At 41.7% G+C, this 20,487-nt stretch overlaps 1 long non-coding RNA gene across 1 annotated transcript in view; it reads left to right on the top strand.

The window, feature by feature from the left end:
* Positions 1 to 356: 356 nt before the first annotated feature.
* Positions 357 to 20,487, top strand: part of LOC141993392 (uncharacterized) — a 62,725-nt gene continuing 42,594 nt past the window's right edge. Inside the window, exon 1 of the long non-coding RNA XR_012640841.1 lies at positions 357 to 393. This is a non-coding gene — a long non-coding RNA (uncharacterized LOC141993392). The remainder of the gene's footprint in view (positions 394 to 20,487) is intronic.

Below are 20,487 nucleotides of genomic sequence, written 5' to 3'. Positions count from 1 at the left end.
AAATAAATGCATAATGGTTTCAAAGACACCATAAAATGATCTCACTTTAAGGACTGATACGTGTCATAAAGATTTGTAGCTTTGCTATAATGTCAATTGTGTGGACCAAAAAAATCTTTTTTTTTCGGGGGGGAATCTTTCAATGTAAATTAAAATGTATTCAAGGGCTATCACATTCAGTTAAACAGAAGTGTCTGTAAAATGGGGAAGATTCTTAATAGGGAATATTTATCAAATGGTGGGGAGGTTGGCACTGTTGTTTTGCTATATTCACTATTATTTGTTCATGGTCAGAGCACTGCCATAATCTTATGTGCTTTTTCCAGAGAGCTGTACCTCTGAGCATGAGACTAGAGCACCAGAAGTACTACTCGAAGCAGTCTTTTTGGAATGGTAACGCATGCCACAGTGCAATGATTTCATTTCAGAATACTCATGTGCATATTGGTGTATAGTATAGCTGGATTCAGTTTAACAACTGCTGTGTCCTTTATCCAGAGGTGCCTGCATTGTATGTTTATAGTAGGTGTGGCAGTGGCCACTCTCGGTAAGCTAGAAAACTGTTTCCATTCTAATCTCCTTTTTGAGTTGCTCCTAACTTCATTCAACTGATTCCTTTTGGGCTGAAATTTTCCATTCTTGGTTTCAGCTCATAGGTAAAACTGGGAAAAATTCATCCCTGCGTAAGTGGCTCTCTCGTCATTTATTCCTGGAGGAAAAAAAATTAGTTCATTTTATACATTGTGATTGGAAAGTTTGTGCAAACATGACTTGCGTGTGAGCTAGAAATACATTTTATTTTGTGGGTCTCACTGAGATCTGTTGCTTTCTTTGGCAAAATGCCAAAGTTCATAATGCTCAATATTACTTATCAAAATGGAACCTCGGCGGGACTGCTCACAAGCTTGAAAGTTGGCACATACATAAGTGTTTGCAGAATTGAGACCTTGCACAGTAAATGTTTTGATTCACCAACAACATACTTTAACAATTTCAATGATATTTTTTTACTGAAATAGGAGCTGTACAGATGAAGCTGGGAGGAGGATGGCTGAGGTTATTGGTAATAGGGCATAATATGTTTCCTTCTAGATCACTGGTTCAAACACTGCAATGAAGGCTGGTATTGAAGGTTGTTACTACACAACAGCCCTCTGGTGGTGAATATACACATACACATATCTATCACCTTTCCTCCAGAGGACATACAAAATACTTTTACAATGTGTCTACATCTCTACTCTGCAAAATAGGAATGTTAATGCAATATTAAACTTGAAGTCAAGCAGTCTGAAAAAATGGAATGCATGTAAATAGGGAAAGTGACGTTAGCTTGGTGGGGTTTTTTTATTTATTTTTTTGTTAGTGTGAGAGGAGAACTAGGCTGAATATACTGTTGCAGCCAGTCTTGCTGCAGAAGTTCTTAAAGCCCTACTCACGTTATTCAGCAATGTGTATTGCTCACTGTTTTCACATACAAATTAATTACACATAAAACTGGAGATGAGCAGACACTGAATTTGTCTTCTCTTAGCTAATCCTTGTCATTTGGTTGAGTTTTGCAAAACCAAAATCAGGGTCAGTTTAAATTTGTCCCCACCTAGCTCAATTCCCAGCATGTGAAGATGCAGAGAAAATGGCTTAATAGTCCTAATGCTGGCACTTCTAGGGTTTTCTTTCTATAAATAAGCATATTTGTACACAGGAAAGTGAGAGACAGTGGTGGCTAAAGAATCATAGCCCTTGATACTGGCTTGTGGAGATGAGGCAGTCAGATCAAGCATGGAAGGCTATAAAACATTGACCCAAAGGTTAAAATAGTATCTTATCATTTTGATGGGGAAACTTTTCTGATGGGGTCTCTGGTTTAAAGTCTCAGGTTCCACAGGACCCACTTCATTGTTCTTCATGATACTCAGGACTTTCCATTTCTAGTGGTTTGGACTAGATATAAATTATGAGAATATCTCCCTGCATGTGACTATTGACCATCCATTACTCAGGGCTGTTGCTGTTGGGCAAATAGCCCTATATTATTGACAGTGGCAGGTGGGGGAACTGTACGCACCAGTTTGTGCAAGGCTCTACTGAAACTCTCTTTCTCCTGGCATTGTCCTGTGGGAGATGGTGTGTTAATCCAGATAGTAAGACCTTTCCTGCCAATTCAGCTAGTAGTGCTGCTATGGTAACTACAGTTTTTTCTATGTCTGGACTGATGGAAGGGATATATAAAGATATCAAACCCTAAAATACCTGTGAGCTGTTGCATGAGAAGCACTTATTATTTGGTTACATCTTAGCCTTTAGCAAAATTCAAGTGTAGTATCAATTTAATATTGAGTAAGTCTTCTGTTGGAGACTATATCTTTCATTTGCAGGTAGGGGATTGACTGGCTGATCTAATGCAGTAGGTCTTGTATTACAGTATGGTCTTAATTGGGTAATTAGAAAGTGATTAGCTGGAATTCAAATGATAAATCTTCATATTTAAATATACCACTGGACCAATAAAGCCACATGCTAGAACATAGTGTTGGACAGAAACAATGTTTGGTCCAAATATCTTCTTTTAATGATTTCTTCCCTCCCCTACCTCATGCATTATAATATCATTCCTTGCATGTAATGGTATTTGAACTACTTATTCTATGTTTTGACAAGCTGGGTGAACATTATTTAAAAGCAAGCTGTTGAACACTTTCAATAACATTAAAAACCACAATGAAGCAAAATAATGAGAAAACATTCCTGTTTACCAAAATGAAATGCATCTGGTATTCAGCAAGAGAGTAGCTTTCCATATAAAGTTATTTACATCAGGCCAACTAATTTTAAAAAAAAACATTTGCATGAAAAATGACAGCAAATAGAAATTCCCAAATCCCTAACCTCAGTGTTCAGCAATGGGCTCACTCTGTTCGTGCTGAAATTATTGCCAATGAGAGCAGATATAGGTCATTGCTGAGCACTTCTGAAATTCCCACCCCTAATTGCTTAAAACCAACTAAGGAGTGGGGGGAGGGATCCAGTCTCTCCCGCAAAATGAACCCCACGTTTTCAAAGAAGTGCATGGGAATCTTCTATTGATTTCAGTGGGTTTATATCAGGCCCTAAATATACACATGCAATTATGTGTGTGCCATGGTGGTCATGAGGGAAGGCATGATTAATATGTCTAACTTTGGTGCACACACACTTAGGCACATATTTTTTTGATCACCAGGATCTTATGGCCTGTCAGACAGCTAAACTAACTCAGTTGCTCACTGTGAGCAGTGCAATAATCAACATTTCTATACAAACATAGGTATTATCTTGGAGATACAAATTGTTGCTTTTTCCTATCTAGGAGAACAGAAACAGGGAATAAAGACTGAATGACTTATTTTAAAATGACCTAATTCATTCTTATGTCTCTCTCTGGGTTCTAACAAAATTACAGATCAGATCCTCAGCTGGTGGAAATTGTCATAGCTCCATTGAAGCCAATGGTGCTATCGTGGTTTACACCAGCTGAAGGTCTGTTCCTATGATTTTAGGAAATATGCAGCACAGAACTATTGAAATTCAGGGAGCATTTCAGTTTTTAAAGGAACCTACAGTTTGCTTCAGCTTGAAATCAGTAAGCTGATTTTAATGAATCCTGTTGTAAGCCACAGTACATTGAATTTAAGAGAGCATTGCTAACTGATCTGTTTTCTTCATACCTTTAGATTGGGGTTGTGTCCTAGCAAAAAGCAATACCAGGACATTTTTACAAAAGAAGAGTTTGTGAGATAAGCTATTGTTTAAAAGAAAGTTCATCTTGTATTAACAAATGGATGAAAATTCACAGTTAAGAATCATATCCTCCAAACACCCTCTAATACATAGCCACAACATGGTGCTGAGTTATCTCTCTATCCACATTGTTTCTAGGTAATGTACATAGCACTTAAGGAGTAGACAATTTAATGAGAAATATAGGAAGAGGTGGGACCCACAAAGGCACTGGTGTTGCAACGCTGAGTGTCACAGCACCTAGAAAGTCGAGGAACGACACTATGATCCATACAGCTGAATTAGGGGCTAGGATCCCTATACAACGGATGGAGAGAGCCCTACCCATAGGAAGGAACCCTAACCCTAGCTCCAAGTACCCTACCCAAAGGAACCCTAACCCCAGCTCCCACTATGCTAGCCATAGGAACCCTAACCTTAGGGTTGGGATCCCTACTCATAGGAACCCTAACTCTTGCTCCAGGTACCCTACCCATAAGAACCCCAACCTGAGGGTGGGGAGCCCTACCCATAAGAACCCTAACCCTAGCTCCAAGTAACCTAACCATCAGAACCCTAACCCTAGCTTCAAGAACCTTACCCACAGGAAACCTAACTCTAGCTTCAAGTACACTAACCATAGGAATCCTAATGCTAAGGCGGGGAGCCCTACCCATAGGAACCGTAACCCTAGGGATGGGAGCCCTAACCATAAAAATCCAAACCCTACCTCCAAGTAACGTATCCATAGGAATCCTATCTCTAGGGCAGGGATCCCTACCCACAGGAACCATAACCCTAGGGCGGGGAGCTCTACCCATAGGAACCCTGAATTTAGCTCTAAGTGCCCTACCCATAAGAACTCTAACCTTATGGCGTTGAGTCCTACCCATACAAACCCGAACGCTAGATCCAGGTACCCTACCCACAGGAACAATATGTCAGGGAGCCCTACCCATAGGAACCCTAACCCAAATTCCAAATACCATACCCATGGGAACACTAACTCTAGCTCCAGGTGCCCTACTCATAGGAATCCTAACTGTAGCTGGAAGTAAGCTACCCATATGAACCCTAATCCTAGTTTGGGGAGCCTTACCCATAGAAACCCTACCCATAGGGACGCTAAGGCTAGTTCCAGGTACCCTACCCATAAGAACACTAACCCTAGTGTGGGGAGCCCTACCCATAGCTCCCCACACTACCTTAAACCTACCTCCAAGTACCATACCCATAGGAACCCAAAGACCACCTTATAACTTTTAGATGAGTGGTTAGAGCAATCACCTGAGATGTGGGAGACTCAGGTTTGATTTCCCTCTCTCTGCCAGAAGAGGAGACAGGACTTGAACAGGGGTCTCCCAACTCTGTGTACTCTAACCATTGAGCTATAGGACAGGGGTGGGGATATTATAGCCCGTCAGGCCTTTTAATGCAGTCCTGGAGCTCCTCCTGGGAGCGGGGTCGGGGCCTTGCTCCGCTCCAGCGCTCTAGCCTGGGAGCAGGTTCAGGGGCTTGTCCCACTCTGTGTGGCTCCTGGGAAGCAGATAGCATGTCCCCCCTCCGGCTCCCACGTGTAGGGGCAGCCAGGGGGCTCCACACACTGCTTCAGCCCCAGGATCTGCTCCTGCAGCTCCCATTGGCTCAGAACCGCAGCCAAAGTGAGCTGCGGGGGTGGCGCCTGCGGATGGGGCAGCATGCAGAGCCGTCTGGCTGTGCCTCTGCATAGGAGATGGAAGGGGAATATGCCACTGCTTCAGGGAGCTGCCTCAGGTAAGCCCCACCCCAGAGCCCACAGCCCCAGTCGGAGCCCTCAGTCCCCCCCGTGCCCCAACCCCCTGCCCCAGCCCTGATCCTCCTCCCACTCTCTGAACCTCTTGGTCCCAGACTGGAGCACCCTCCTGCACCTCAAACCCCTTATCCGCAGCCCCATCCCAGAGCCTGCACCTCCAGCTGGAGCCCTCACCTGCTCCCACATCCCTACCCCCAATTTCATGAGCATTCATGGCCTGCCATAAAATTTCCATACCCAGATGTGGCCTTCAGGCCAAAAAGTTTGCCCACCCCTGCTATCAGATAATTCCTATGTGGGGTTCCTCAGTCTCTCCCGTTGAAGCTGTTCCACTGTGGATAAATAATGAAAGAGTGGTGGGAGTAGGGGGACTGGAGCCCTTAACCACTGGACTACAGAATCATTTTCTCTCTCTCTCTGGTAGCCGTAACTGCCTTCACCGTAGCCTTTAGTCTCATTTTCCAGTTGAGTTTGCATGTGTTTTGTGCTGTCCAGAGGATAAAGTGACTTGCATTTTCCAAGTCAGGTGTGGAACAGGGGAGTAGCTGTGTGTTAATGTCATTCCAGAGCAGATGGAGGTGGAGTAACAAGTAAGAGCTGGTATACTGTGTAGCTTGAAAGAATTATTCTTAGCTCCTGTTACTCATAAATATAATCTAAACTTTTACAATATTATTTGTATTGTGGCAGTACCTAAAGGTCCCAATCAGGGACCAGGTCTCCATCATGCTTGGCACTTTATTTACACGTCTTTTAAACAGTCATTGCCCCAAAGAGCTTTCAGTTTAAGCATTTGAAGAGAAAAGGGGGGGGTGAAATGGGATTGTACAAAAGGTGTGCCTGGTTCCCCATTTCTCTTTAAGGAAGCAGAGTGGGTATGTGGGAGAAGAGAGAACTGCAAGGAGCTGTTTTTCTTTCCATGTAGTTTGGTGGGCGTAGAAAAAGGGGAGGTGTAAATGTGTTTCCTCTCAGATGGTGGAAAATTGGGTGGCAGGATATAACTCTAGCTTCTCTCCTTAAAGGCACCGAAGAGACAGTGGGGATGTAACCATTGTACCTTTTCTCTCTGACTGAGGAAGGGATCATCGGCTTAATTTTTGTTGACATTTACTTTCTCTGTACTTGCGTCCCATCCACCTTTATCTTTCTTTCTGTTGTCCTTACTTTAAGTGTGTCCTATCACCCCCCAAAGAGAAGACAGTTTTCATTAAGTGAAATTCAGGTCTCTTGAACTTATTGTTCTCCAGACTAGGGCTCCAGTCTGTTCACCAAGTAATAGATACTCTAGGCAGGAAAACTGGATTTTGCTATGATGAGGACAAACTAATAAAACAACTACTGATTTTATTTTAGTTAGGTCGTGAATTAAACGAGTAATGCGCCATTTTATGGTGCCTTTTGGAGTACTCTTCTGATATTTCTAGTGATCTACATAAACTTTCATTGCCCCATAACAGTTTATTAAACTACAGGGTCTTCATAAATCTGCAAACTAGCTTAATAAGATTGTTTGCCATGATTGCTCATCAATTTGGTATTGAAAGGACACCAGACTAGTCAATAAAAATGTCTGTCTATGGCCCTCTTAATCTCAGAGTTTATTTCATTTTAAAGAGTCAATAAAATGTTAGAATAATATAATCACGTTACTTATATAAATGAAATTGTTGTTTTATCCATTCTGACTCTCAGCCTCTTTCTGTTGGTATTTAGCTATATATCACAAACCTGTAAATTGGTTTTATGTGTGTGAATTTGGGGTTATATAGAATTAGTCTGATAAATCTAAACATGAAAGTTGTGTCCACAGAGAGCAATTTCTGGTGAACAAATGATCAGAGTCCATTTTCAAGGTTTCTTTTTACTGTTCTTAAAATGTTTTTTAGTAAATGAAGAATGGGGTGAAATAAGGAAGTACACGTCTAATAATTACAGATACAATATCAAAGCTCTGTATCCATCTTGATGTATTATAATATGAGTGGAAATGTAAGTTGTTGGACAATACTGTTAAACTAATCATATGTTTCTAAGAAGCATGAGTACATCTCCTGAAAGCCACTCACATTTTAGTATCGACAGAAAATGGTTTTTTCCAGATATGCCAATTTACTACCCCCACTCTGAAATTTCAGTTTTTAGGTGTTTTTACTTTTGTAGAATCAACTCCATTGCTAGTATACTAGACCTTTACAGGTGTTATTTTCCTGAGGTTCGGGTAAAAAATTAAAATAATTAAAGTCTCCCAATACATTGGAATTGTCCTTCAAGAATTTCAACAGTTCGTTACTAGAAACAAAGCAAAGTATAGGCTAAAATGTAGTCCGTGGTTTCCCGCAAGTTTTCAGAGGCCCTGTCGCATGTACTAGCAAGATAATGCAATGTACGTTTTGCAGAAAACCAGGACATATAGTCAGTCAGTCTTACAGTGACTAATTTTATCAGTAAGAAAAGGACTGATCCTGCTCTCATTAAAGTCAATGGGAAATTTGTAATTGAGTCAAATGAGTGGTATCATCTCTGTAATGACAAAATATTAGCTTGATCCAACTGACTTTTACACAAACTGGAATCAGCCTCACCTCCATTATGGTATCATTGGGGCCAATGTTTGGATGAACTGGAATGCCCTTGTAAACCTGTGCTTGCAACTGAGCAAAAAATAAATGTAAAATTCCCACCCCATTGACTTCATAGGGGCCGGGATTTCATTCCAAGTGCCCAAGCAACAACAGAATGGTAACAATAGAATAATCAGAGCTTTCAGGCATGCTTCTTTCCCTACAGCCTCATTGCGCAACTTTGTTCATAATGAGGCATATGTAGACAATAAGTCCCTTTAAAAACACTCTGACAAGTCCTTACCAACATGAATAAAGATTTCAAACACCTTAGCCCAAATTTTCAAAGGTAACTTTATCTAACACTTGCAGAAACCATACAGAGAATGAACTTTTTTAAAAAGTAAACATCTGCAATGAGAATCCAACAAACACTATTTATTAGCACATCCAAGGCCAAGATCTTCTTGGCAATGGATAAGTCACAACTTCAGATCAGTTTGAGCTTTTTGAATATGATCCCTTGTGGCGTCAGACGCTGCTTGCTGCTCTCCTTTCTAGGCATCTGGATCCCTGCCATAGCCAGCTGAGATGAAATGTCTGAACTGGAAGACTTCACCGTCTGGTCCTGAAACAAACACCTATTCCATAAGTTCAGGGCAGTACATCCTATGATCTTGGCAGAATTCTTTTCTAACTCATCCCTTACAATTCAGATATGGTATATAGGATTAATTAATGGAATTACATACAGACTATTTCTACAGACTGTTACTAGCACATACATAATTATTTGTAAATTAGGAAATTCTAGGATAATAGGAAAGACTAGAGGAAAGTTGTAGAACTCATTCTTAAAAATGTAAAGCTCTATACAAAATATTTATTGGTGGTTTCTTGTGTCTCCCGCCCCCACCCTGCAAAAAGGAAACAACTCTGATGTCTTAAAATTAATGCGGTTTGGGATTGGTTTTGGTAGATTGAAATTTGAGTGTTGTAATTCTAGTCTGTTTGCTGTGCAGGAGAATAATGAACCATGTGGCTAGAAGGCAGCCTGTGGAAAGTTCTCCACTTTATTATTTACTGTTTGAGCATGCCCACAGGTACTTTACAGGTGTGTATGAAGATAGGTCCTTGTCCTGGTGAAAATGGAATAGACAAAAAACAAGTGAAGGATGTGGGCAAAGGGACCAATCAACGAGCCAGGTACTTGTGGTGGTGATAGCCGCATGCTTCGTGAGTTCTGGTTTTTGTTTTTGCTTGTTTGTATCTTTTAGAATACTTTCCCCTCAACTTTGGATAAGTTGTGGCTTTAGTTCATCTGTGTGATGTGCTGGGGTTAAGACCTACACTATCGAGATTCTACATATCCTGATAACACTGAGAGACTCCCATGAAAGCCCTTAAAGCGCTCTACTGCTACCCAAGTTTCCCTTCCTGCTCAGGGATTACTCTCTTGCTCTGATCCATCAGGTTCTGCAAGATGAGGTAGGGGAGGCATATCCTTGAGGTCGAGGCAGGGTGTGCCCTGCTCTAATGCTAGTACAATTTGTGCTGCCTTGCTGAGATGGGAGCCTGCTTAGGAGACCCACTGGTTCCACATTTTAAAAAATGAGCAGGGAAAAAAATGTCTGTATGTCTTAAATGCTCTGTTGTTCTCACAGTGACAGTGAGAGGGAAATGCTATTCATTCACCCAAGGCTGCTTTATCACTGGCCGGTGATAGCTGTCAGTGTCTTGAGCTTACTTTGCTGAACACCATCTCTTTTTTGTGAATGGCCAGGCACTTCACAACTGCCTTTGCCACTTACTCCCTGGAGGGTAAAATGATGACTTATCCAGGAAGTATTTCTCTCTCTTAAACAATGCTGCTTTCCTTATTCAGTGCTCAATGGTGGATTCATTTGCTGGCTACCTCTTCTTTTCAACTTTGTACTCCATAGAAGGTAAGCAGGAGAATATGGCTACCCATCTGCCAACCATAGTCAAGTCCATTGTTCTCTCATTTAAAAGAGCCCTGTAGCAGGCTCGTGTGTTTCAATTGCTTTTCTGCTCTGCCATTGAACGCAGTAAAGGTGCTGAATTGGGATTCAGAAGATGTGGATTTAGCTACTGGTTCTGCCACAGATTTCTTGTGTGACCTCTGCCAGATGTTTTAGTCTCTTTGTGCCTCCATCTGCAAATGGCAATAACATTTCCCTACCTCACAGGGGTATTGTGATACTAAATCCATGCAAACGTGGGAGGTGCTGCACAGATGCTACAGTGGAGGGGGCCATCTGTATATCTAGATAGATCTAGGGAAGGTGAGATTTTTTTTTTTTTAAGAAAATGTTTGAAGCTCCCATACTGGGAGGGGAGGAAAGAGACCATAAATCCAGGCCTAGGCTGCTGTGTGCAATTCCTACGGAGGAACAGAGTTTTGGCACTTTTTGATCATTCTGTTCAATGATATTTGAAGAGCTTTGTTAGGGTCAACCACTTACGCATGCATAGTAAGTGTAAGCAAGGACAAACTTGACTCCTCTTTAATCTACTGTTATGATCTGTAATAAAACCCAAACATAAGAGGCTGCAACTCCCCAGCAGTTACATATTAAGTAGGCAGAACTATGGGGCTTGGGATCAATGTCTCCGCCAGTCCTCTGCTATAGCAAGTGATTTAAAGTGCTCTAATGCCTAGGATACAAGCTGGAATTTCTCAGATAGTTTTGCCACTGTCCTATTAGAAAAGTGGACGAGATAAACAGCTGAATGGCAGTGCAGGACTTTTTCACTTCTGCTGTGTTCTCCAGCTGTGATAAGAGAATAGGAAATCCCAAATCGTAGCCTTAATTAATGCCTGTGCTAAATCAGAGAAAGTAAATGCCACAGCCAAAAACCTGTCACTAACTCCTCTGTTTTTCAGTGACAATGACTTGGGGAAATCTAATTACCCAGGAAGGCTCTACCCAGACACAGCATCTGTCTTTCAGTGAAGTCGTGCTGCTTTTATAGCTTTTACAACTGAGGTGAGTAAGGCACAAGAAAGTCAAGTGCCTTGACCATGATGATCACACAATCAGTGGCTCAGCCACCATTGGAGCTTTGGACCTTTCTGGCACCCAGTTATCGGTTCTAAACACTAGTCTAAACTGTCCCACAAATGCAGCCTGCAAGCTAGCTCTTGGTGGCATGTTTTGCTATTTTCAAACAGAAAGTGTAATTAATGCAGCTCCAAATGAGCTCTTCAACAGTTTCCCCCGTTGTCCTATCAAATGTAAAAATGTGGGTCAGTGCATATATTTGTCAGACCCTTAGAGTCTACACAACCCTATCAACTCCTAGCACTTTGCAATAAGTTCTCTTCTCTTTCATTAAAATGTAAATTGGAGGAGAAAATGTCTTCAGGCTGGTGGTTTCTCACTTAGCTTTTCTGGTACTTCATGGAAAGTTAATGGGAGGCTATGATTCTCTCATGCTGAAAGAATAGATTGTTGGAGGCTGATTACTTAATTAGTTTGGCTTCTCTTGGATAATAAATGGGAAAAGGTGGCTGGATGCACATGTGAACTTCTGCCTATAACAGTGATTGGAAGGAAAAAGTTAGGGACTGTTGGTTCCCAGTTTTGTCACTGCTGACCTATAGGAGAATATCTGGTAATATGTGGGGGCCTCTGCTTCTTTGCTTTCTGCAGTGTGCTAATGCATTCCAAAGGTGGGCTGGGATATCTCAATAATAGCCACTGAAGTTCTTCAGAAGATGACCATAAGTAGAACTGAATATGCTGACAGTTCTTGGTCAGCTCCGCTGCTCTGTGCTGCTCCTGGATAATGAACTGAGAAATGTTGCTGGCAGCTGGAGATTTTTTAATCAGTGTGCCTATTCTTATAAAAAGTGGATGGAAGAATGGGGGCCTATGCATAACTTCTTTCGGACAACTCAGCTGCATGTCTGTGTGACCTCATTCCTTGAGTAACTGCTCTTTGAAAGACCTGCTGGTCAGATGAAAAGATAGCTTAACGCAAACTGTGCTGTATTAACCACATCCAAAAACCAGCACAATATAAAACCCCCACTCCCCCAATAAATTCCATAGATATAGTTTTCAAGCAGTTCATCTGGATCCTTATCTAAAGAACGAGAACAAGAGCTCTCGGCAGTCCAGCAGCAGGCTTCTAACTGAACGCCAGTACTCTGATTCTCTAGTGTGAGCCTTATACAGCTCATAGCTGCCTCCTCCTTACAAAAAATTACTCTGTTAAATGGCTTAGCACACCGTGTTTCTGGTCACCCACTGACAGACACAACAATTGGCAATGAGGGAGGGATAGGCTCTCAAATGGCACTCTAAAGGAAAGGAGTGTGCTGTATGTAATAGCAAGCCATATCTAAAAATAGTCCAGTATTCTGGACTATTTTGCTGATCTGACTGTCCTACTTTAGCTCCTCTGGGAAAACTATAGCAAGTCTATTTCCTAGATTGCACAGGCACAACTAATTTCATTATAGGAGTTGGTCAGAATTTTGGGGTGGAGAGGGGGCAAATTTTTTTTCAGTCGCTGAAAAATGAAAACTTCAGCTTTTGGTTTTCCCATCAACAACTGAACATCTTCAAGAAAAGCAGATACATCTTGGGAAAAATTTCATTTAGTCAAACCCCAATTTTCTGTCCAAAATAAGGTAATTCTTGAACAAGCTAAACGCCTGACACTAATGTGGAAGGCTGAGCTATAGTATATCAGGGTGTTCTGGTGGAAAATGTTTCCTATACAGGATCTAAGAGTTAAGCCTGATAATTTCAAAGATCCAAAAGGAAACTTCTTTGCTTAGGTAAACTTAGAAAATGCTAACAGTGCTGGTTTCCTGTACAACAAAATGCCATTTACATTACTGGTGAATATAACTGAGTGTCTGAAACGGGGGAACATTTTTCTAGGTTCTAATTAATGGGAAAACTTTGGATGCTTATTCAAAACTTAACTATCGCTTAGTCTGTCTGCAAAAGTAGATTTTAAATCTTGCAGAAAGATGTTTCTCCTCAAACCCAAATAAGTTTTCTGGTTTTTTTTGTCATTCAGACTGGAGATATCACAAAAGCATCTTTCTTCTACTGTTTTGGCACTTTTGTGAGCCTGATTCTGATACCCCTGCTCCAATTGAGTAGCTCCTTATGCTGTTGGTAGTCCCACTGGTATCAACAGGACTACCTGTGTAGTAAGGAGCTAATGAATGTGAGAGAGGATATCAGAATGTGACCCTCTGAAATTTGGGGACAGATTCAGGGGATTCTTATTTTATTTGAACTGGTTTGCTTAGCCCAAGTTTTGATTCCCTAAATCTGTGAACTCTTAAAATGATTTAGGGGAAACAATGATTCAAGATTGGATAAATCAAGACTGGTTGCTTTTCTAAAAGATGCTCTAGGAATTACTTTGGGGATGTTTTATGGCTTGTGTTATAAAGGCGGTCAGACTAGATAATCACAATCCATGCATCTATGAATGACAGCTGTGGATAGAGAAACTGCATTTCAATTAGAGCTGGTCAAAAAACAGGATGTATTTTTTGTTTTAAAAAAAAAAATCACAAATTTCAACCAATAATTTCTTCAAAACAATCTAAACTTTGTTGATTTTTTTAATCGAAATCTTAAATCTTACAAGCTTTTGACCAGCTCTTGTTAAATCTGTAAATAGGCTGAAGCCGTGAAGCTTAGATCCAAACTTTTCCTTTGTTTGGATGTGGGTTTCAGTTTTAGCCCATCTCCAATTTTAATTCATTGCCGGAGCATTTGTTCATGGAAATGTATCACAGAGGCCAAAACCAGTAAAAACAGCAAGAGGTTAATAAGTAACTTGCCCATGGTTATTTAACATGTCAGTGTCCAAACCAGAACCCAGATATCCTGCCTCTCAGTGCCATATGCAATTCTTGAATTTAATGCCACTTAGGCAAATCATCTTATGACTTTGTGTCTAATTTTCCCTTTTGTAAAATGTGGATAATAGTACAATACCTCAGAGGTTGTCCCACTCAGTGCCCTCTCACTAAATGCAATGATGGTGTTTGCCTATCTGCTATTTGCATTTGTTGATGTGGTGAAGGGTAAGGGAAAAACAATTTCCCTAACAGAAGACATGTCGCCAGTCAACTGTCAGACCTTAGTCATTATATGGGTGACAGCACCCACGGTGTCAGCTTAAGGGGGGAGGAAATTCAGACAGGGAAAAGCAACAGAATCCACTAGGATAGCAAGCGGTGCATGTGCTAATTCCAGAAATCCTATACTACAATGTATTCTGTAGCACAAAATGAAGGAGATGATATATAACAGAAGTCAGAGATGAAAAATGGTCTGTTTAGTTCATCCAGTTCATTTTTCTGCCAAAGCAGGATTGCTCCCTCTGTGGTACTTCTGCTGTTGTGTCCAGACTAGTCATGTGATGAGGGGACTTCTATCGTTTCCCTTAGGAAATTATTCTGTTGCTTAAGAGATCTCCTGGTCTGGAAGATCTTCTTGATGTTCAGTCGTCTTTTCTATTTCTTCATTTATCTCATTACTCCCAGTTACTGGTACCTTGCTAGATCCTTTTCCCCTGAGTCTTACTACCTGTCAGATATTTGACTTGGCACATAGCAAAGCTCTGCATTTTCAGCTGCTGTCTTAATCATTCATCAGCCCTCAAGTGTTACTAAACTGAATTCTGGGTGTCACAAGCAGGGTTACACCAGAGCTGTGTGTAGAGACCCCAGTACTGCCCTGTTGTGTGCTGCCTTTCTGTATGCTGGCCAAAACTGCTTTAGTCTCTTTTTACATCCTCATCACATTGCAAACATTCACCCTCAGTCTTGCAAACGTACTTCCACTATCAGTCCTAGATTTGTTTTAGTACTATTGCAGCCCATGTTTCTCTCCCACTGAATATCTGTAGTTTCGGATGATTAGCCTGCTTTTTCCATACAGAATCCCATTTTTGTTGTTTTCTGTCTGTCAAGGTTCCTTCCCCACGCTGAACTCTAGGGTACAGATGTGGGGACCTGCATGAAAGACCCGCTAAGCTTATTCTTACCAGCTTAGGTTAAAAACTTCCCCAAGGTACAAACTTTGCCTTGTCCTTGAACAGTATGCTGCAATCACCAAGTGTGTTAAACAAAGAACAGGGAAAGAGCCCACTTGGAGACGTCTTTCCCCCCAAATATCCCCCCAAAGCCCTACACCCCCTTTCCTGGGGAAGACTTGATAAGAATCCTCACAAATTGGTACAGGTGAACACAGACCCAAACCCATGGATCTTAAGAACAATGAAAAAGCAATCAGGTTCTTAAAAGAAGAATTTTAATTAAAGAAAAGGTAAAACAATCACCTCTGTAAAATCAGGATGGTAAATACCTTACAGGGTAATCAGATTCAAAACATAGAGAATCCCTCTAGGCAAAACCTTAAGTTACAAAAAGACACAAAAACCAGAATATACATTCCATCCAGCACAGTTTATTTTACCAGCCATTAAACAAAAGGAAATCTAACTCATTTCTAGCTAGATTACTTACTAACTTAACAGGAGTTGTGAGGCTGCATTCCTGATCTGTTCCCGGCAAAAGCATTACACAGACAGACGAACCCTTTGTTCCCCCCACTCCAGATTTAAAAGTATCTCGTCCTCTAATTGGTCATTTTGGGTCAGGTGCCAGCTAGGTTACCTTAGCTTCTTAACCTTTTACAGGTGAAAGGGTTTTGCCTCTGGCCAGGAGGGATTTTATAGCACTGTATACAGAAAGGTGGTTACCCTTCCCTTTATATTTATGACACTGTCCAAGATGCTAATCTCTCCCTAGATGAGAGGCTGACCATCTGTTTTCTCTCCCCTGGGCTTGTGATCTCAGCCAGACAATGGGACCAATGCCATGTACATGTGCTGTAAGACTACCACATTCTGGCTAGTCAGACATAGAAACTGCTTCATCTCTTGCTCTGCTCCAGCTCCTTTCATTATTCAGTACCCTGTCAATACTCTGTCAAGACATGCTCCCTTTGTCTGGCCTGGGTCTTTAGCACTGGGGCTCCATGGAAGGCAATGAGTGATGTTTATTCTCCCTGGTGCATTGCTGCTCTCTACTTGTCCAGGCTGCAAGGACACTTAATTATTATCTAGTATTTTATATTTTCAAAGCCCTGCCCAAGTGTTAACTTATTAAACCCAGAACACCCTGTCAGGTAGGAATGTAAGGAGTTGTTATTCCATGGGGGAAATTGAGAGTGCAGTGAAGTTAAATTACTTGCCTGTGTGTGCTGTTCTAATGGACTGAGCATGGGCCTGGGGGGCATCAGGTCTGCATTTGAAACCTGGCTCTGACACCACCCGGAGCAAGTCATTTGTCAACCTCCGTTCCCCCATCTGTAAAATGGAGGTTAGTTCACAAGGATATGGGGAGGCTAATGTTTGTAAAGTGCTCAAAATGTGCAAAGTACTAACCCAGTTGGTGTGAGAAGCAGGAATAGAATCCAGGTCTTCCTGGCTCCCAGACCTGTGCTCTGTCAGCTTTGGTGTGTTGCCTCTTGGCGGGGGGGGGGGGGGGGGGGACAACGCAAATGGAAAAAATGTGCATAAGATGCCACATTTCATCTAAAGTTTTATTAAGCTGGAAACAGGAAAAAAACCCTATTTTGTTAGAAATATTTCAGCCAGCTATTTACTCCCAAAGATTTCTCTTGCAACAACTTGATCACTTTGAATTATCTTAGGGCTACTGGTATGATACACTGGGCCTAATTATCAGTGACTGTCTAAGCTGTGGACACAACATGATTGTAAGGGCAAATCAGGTAACAATTCTTATCTGTGTTCTCAGATCTGAAAATCTAGTCAACTGTGTCGAGTGGTGTCAGACACCGTGGTGATGGAAATGGGAGAAGGCAAAGAACCAAATGTAGTAGCTCCAATCATGATTGTACACAGAGGAATAATATAAACTTTCACTCTTATATGCAGGCTCCAAAAATTCCAAATGTTTTGCAGTAATTCAATGTGAACTTTGATTTAAAAAAAGGGAATATTTTTGATTCTGAACTACTAAATATTTTTCTTTTGAATAATAACAATAAAAATCTTCACAGTGGCAGTAGAAAATAAATATTTGAGAACGGGGGGGAACTGCATCAGGTTTGATCATAGCTTGAAAGATGCAATGAAGAGACTTCTGTAGGTGTCTCTCAAATGAAAGTCTAGACTGTTCTTTCAAAAATGCTCTTAAACAAGCCACTTGGAAGACAGTATTTCAGAGTAGGTAAACCTAATTGCTACACAAGAGAGAAACATGCTTCAGACTGGGCTTTGCATACAGAGGTCCTGTTGGCTCTGCATGTTCATTAAGGATACTATGGTGCTATTCACTTTGTAAGGATTGTCTCTGCCAGAATTCCCTTCTGCCCCCAGCCATTGTTATGCAGTGAACTGTAAGCTAACTGGCCGCTGCACTCCAACCCAGAGGTGCTGCATTTCAATGCTGCTGTTTGTTTGCATTTATTGAAATGTTTTGAGGTCTCTTGACATGAAATGAACTACAAGGGCAAAAGGTGCTAATGGCTTGCATGTTGGGGTCACTGATGTACAAGCTTCCCATAGGGGCCATGTAGTAACTACGCACAGAGCTTCATTAATGTTATAGTGTGGGTTAAAATGCTTTCCTTTGTCTGGCAGTTGAAGCTTTGAGGTTAAGAAGCTCCTCAAAAGGAGGGTTAAAAAAGGAAGGTAAAGCAGGCCTACCTTTCTGAGCCATGTGGTCTTGGTGAGCAGCCTTGGCTAGGAGTTACCAGGCCAGGTTTAAAAGTAAGGGACTGGTACTGTTAACAGTTACAGATGTGTAAGGTCCTGGAGAGAGAGGGTCAGAAGACTGTCACTTCTGGGGATGGGACAGAGATGCATGATATGAGCTTTCTACAGGAGGCAGTTGTCTGTGTGTTTGTTACCTCCCTGTTGAAGGGAGCAGAACTTTTGTAAATTTGTAAATAAACATATTACACAAAGGAAATACCTAAGTTCACGTCACCAATTTTTGCTCCAAATAGGAAACTGACCTGTTAGGCCCGGACAATCTGCTGATGCTTGTCAAAGGGGCAACAATACGACTGTAACAGGTGACCTACCAACCCAATAGAGATGCTGTTTGAGTTGCCCCTACCCAAAATTTGGTGGTGTCTGCATTTGGAGGTTAGGTTTGGTTTGGCCTAATGGGGAAAGAGAGAGACCACTCAGGAAGTTTGGATCTGGCTCTGAGTTTGGATTCTGAATTGTCTCAAACCTCCGGGGTATTTGGACACAGGTTTTTGGTGTGGATTCAGTTTTAAGCCTTTTCATAAAAAATAAAATAAAGCTCTAAATAGACAGAGGCCTGGCCCAAGCTATTCTGATATGGTTTGGGCCTGGAGTTTGAGCCCTGTCACCCCAAAGTTCAGGGTACAGGGAACTGAGGCCCCAGTCTGACTCTAGCGATTTAGGTTCTTCTATCACACGTATCCAGACAAAAACTTCTCCAAAGTTCAGTGGTTGAATTCTTGATTCTTGTGTAGACCACTAGCAAGAGGGAAACCAATTGACCTTTGAGTCTAAAGTTCAAAACTTCCTCTTCAACCAAGTTTGGGGGTGAATAGATTTTGGGGGTTGGTTTGGCTATGCCCATTACACTGCTAGAGTCCAGCCATGAGCTCAGATCTAGATTCAAAGTGTGGGGCATTATCCAGCTTTTTGGTTTGGGTCTACTCTTTCATCAGATCACCCTGTATCTTTCTGCTAGATACAAAAAGAAACAACCCTCTCCCTCGCTCTGATCCCAGTACATGTACCTCTATATGCTCAGCTGCAATCAGTGATGAGACTAAATGAACATGGGAAGGAGACTTTTCACTGTGCCAGCCGAGGAGGACGGCAGGGAGTTGTGGAGGAGTATTCTTTCTCTCCCTCCACAGTCGTCCAAGCTGAGAAGAGGGAAGAAAAGGGGAGCTGTACTGTCTCCATGTGACTGTACTCCCGGTTGCAATGGCATCCAAGAAGCCATTTCAGCAGCCAAGAATAGGTAGACACTTTCTCTAGCTATTTTCCCTCCCCTCAACCATTCCCCTTCTGACAGAGGGGCTGCAAGATGACATAGTTTCTGAGTCACTTGGGGATTCCCCATGGACCAGGGATATTACCTGGGGTTCAGTTCCACTAGATTTTGGCCCCTTTGTACCAGCTCCATTGGCATCCAAGAACCACAGTGGAGGCCAGACCCAAATCCTCTGGTTTCTAAGTGGTTCAGAAAGTCTCTGGTGACTTTTCCCAGCAACCCTGGGATACTTCTGAAGACACAGGATCTTGTGACTATGGTAACTGCAGCAAAATCTAGAATTCCATTCAGAAAGTTTCTGTTGTGGATCCACTGTTGCAAATTGGAATGTAGTTACCGAGTCCCCTCCTGGAGTCCCCACAAAGAAAAATGAGCAGAGATCACAAACCCCCAGGGTTTATGTCTGAGATGAGGCACACAGGATTCAACTGGTGACTGAACGTACTGCAAAAGGAATCTGGTACATCCTTTCCCAAACTGATAAAACCTGGCACTGTCTGTTTATATTATCCAAATACACACTAACTGCAGCTTGAAGGATGTACAATTTCTTTTTTGAATGAGTGAATAGCAGGGGTATGAAAAACGTCCTGGAGTTGTACTAGGGTGACCAGATGTCCCATCTTTAAAGGGACAGTCCTGTTTTTTGGGACTTTTCCTTATATAGGTCCCTATTACCCCCCACCTCCTGTCCCGTTTTTTCACAGTTGCTTTTTCAAAAGTTGTACACCTGTACTAACATTTCAGTGTACCAGGATTTAATGCTTTCACTGGTATTAAATATTCTCGTTACTCTTCATAATCCTTCCTCCAAATACTTTCCTGCCATATCATATCTTATATATTTTTTAAATGTTAAAATTAATTTAAAACTGATTAATTGCAACCTTATTTGCATTTTGAACAGCGTTGTTTGGAACAAGCTAGCTGTAACACTGTATGTCATCCAATTATTTGTCAGTTTGTTGATGAAGGAATAGACAGAAGATGGCAATGTTGCACTATAAAAGGGTGCAGGAAACACTGGGTGAATAACACCACATTCATGGATAGTCCAATACAGACCTGTAAACCCTGTTGAAAAATCAAGAGGAATCCTAACATATAAGACATTGTGGCCTCAATTCTGAACTGGGTGCTGTTACGTGGCTTTATGCCAACTTTGTGGTCCCTGAGATTTTGGAGGTGGCTATTGACTGTTCTGATCTCTGGCATAAATCTGTCTACTTATAGCTGTCTATCATAGCCCCCGAAGGGCTGTTACAGCAACTCAGAATACCCATAACACA

Source organism: Natator depressus, chromosome 9 (genome assembly GCF_965152275.1).
Source record: "Natator depressus isolate rNatDep1 chromosome 9, rNatDep2.hap1, whole genome shotgun sequence".
NCBI classification, from domain to species: Eukaryota; Metazoa; Chordata; order Testudines; family Cheloniidae; genus Natator; species Natator depressus.
Note: the sequence above shows the minus strand (reverse complement) of the source record. Positions and strands in the feature narration are given on the sequence as shown.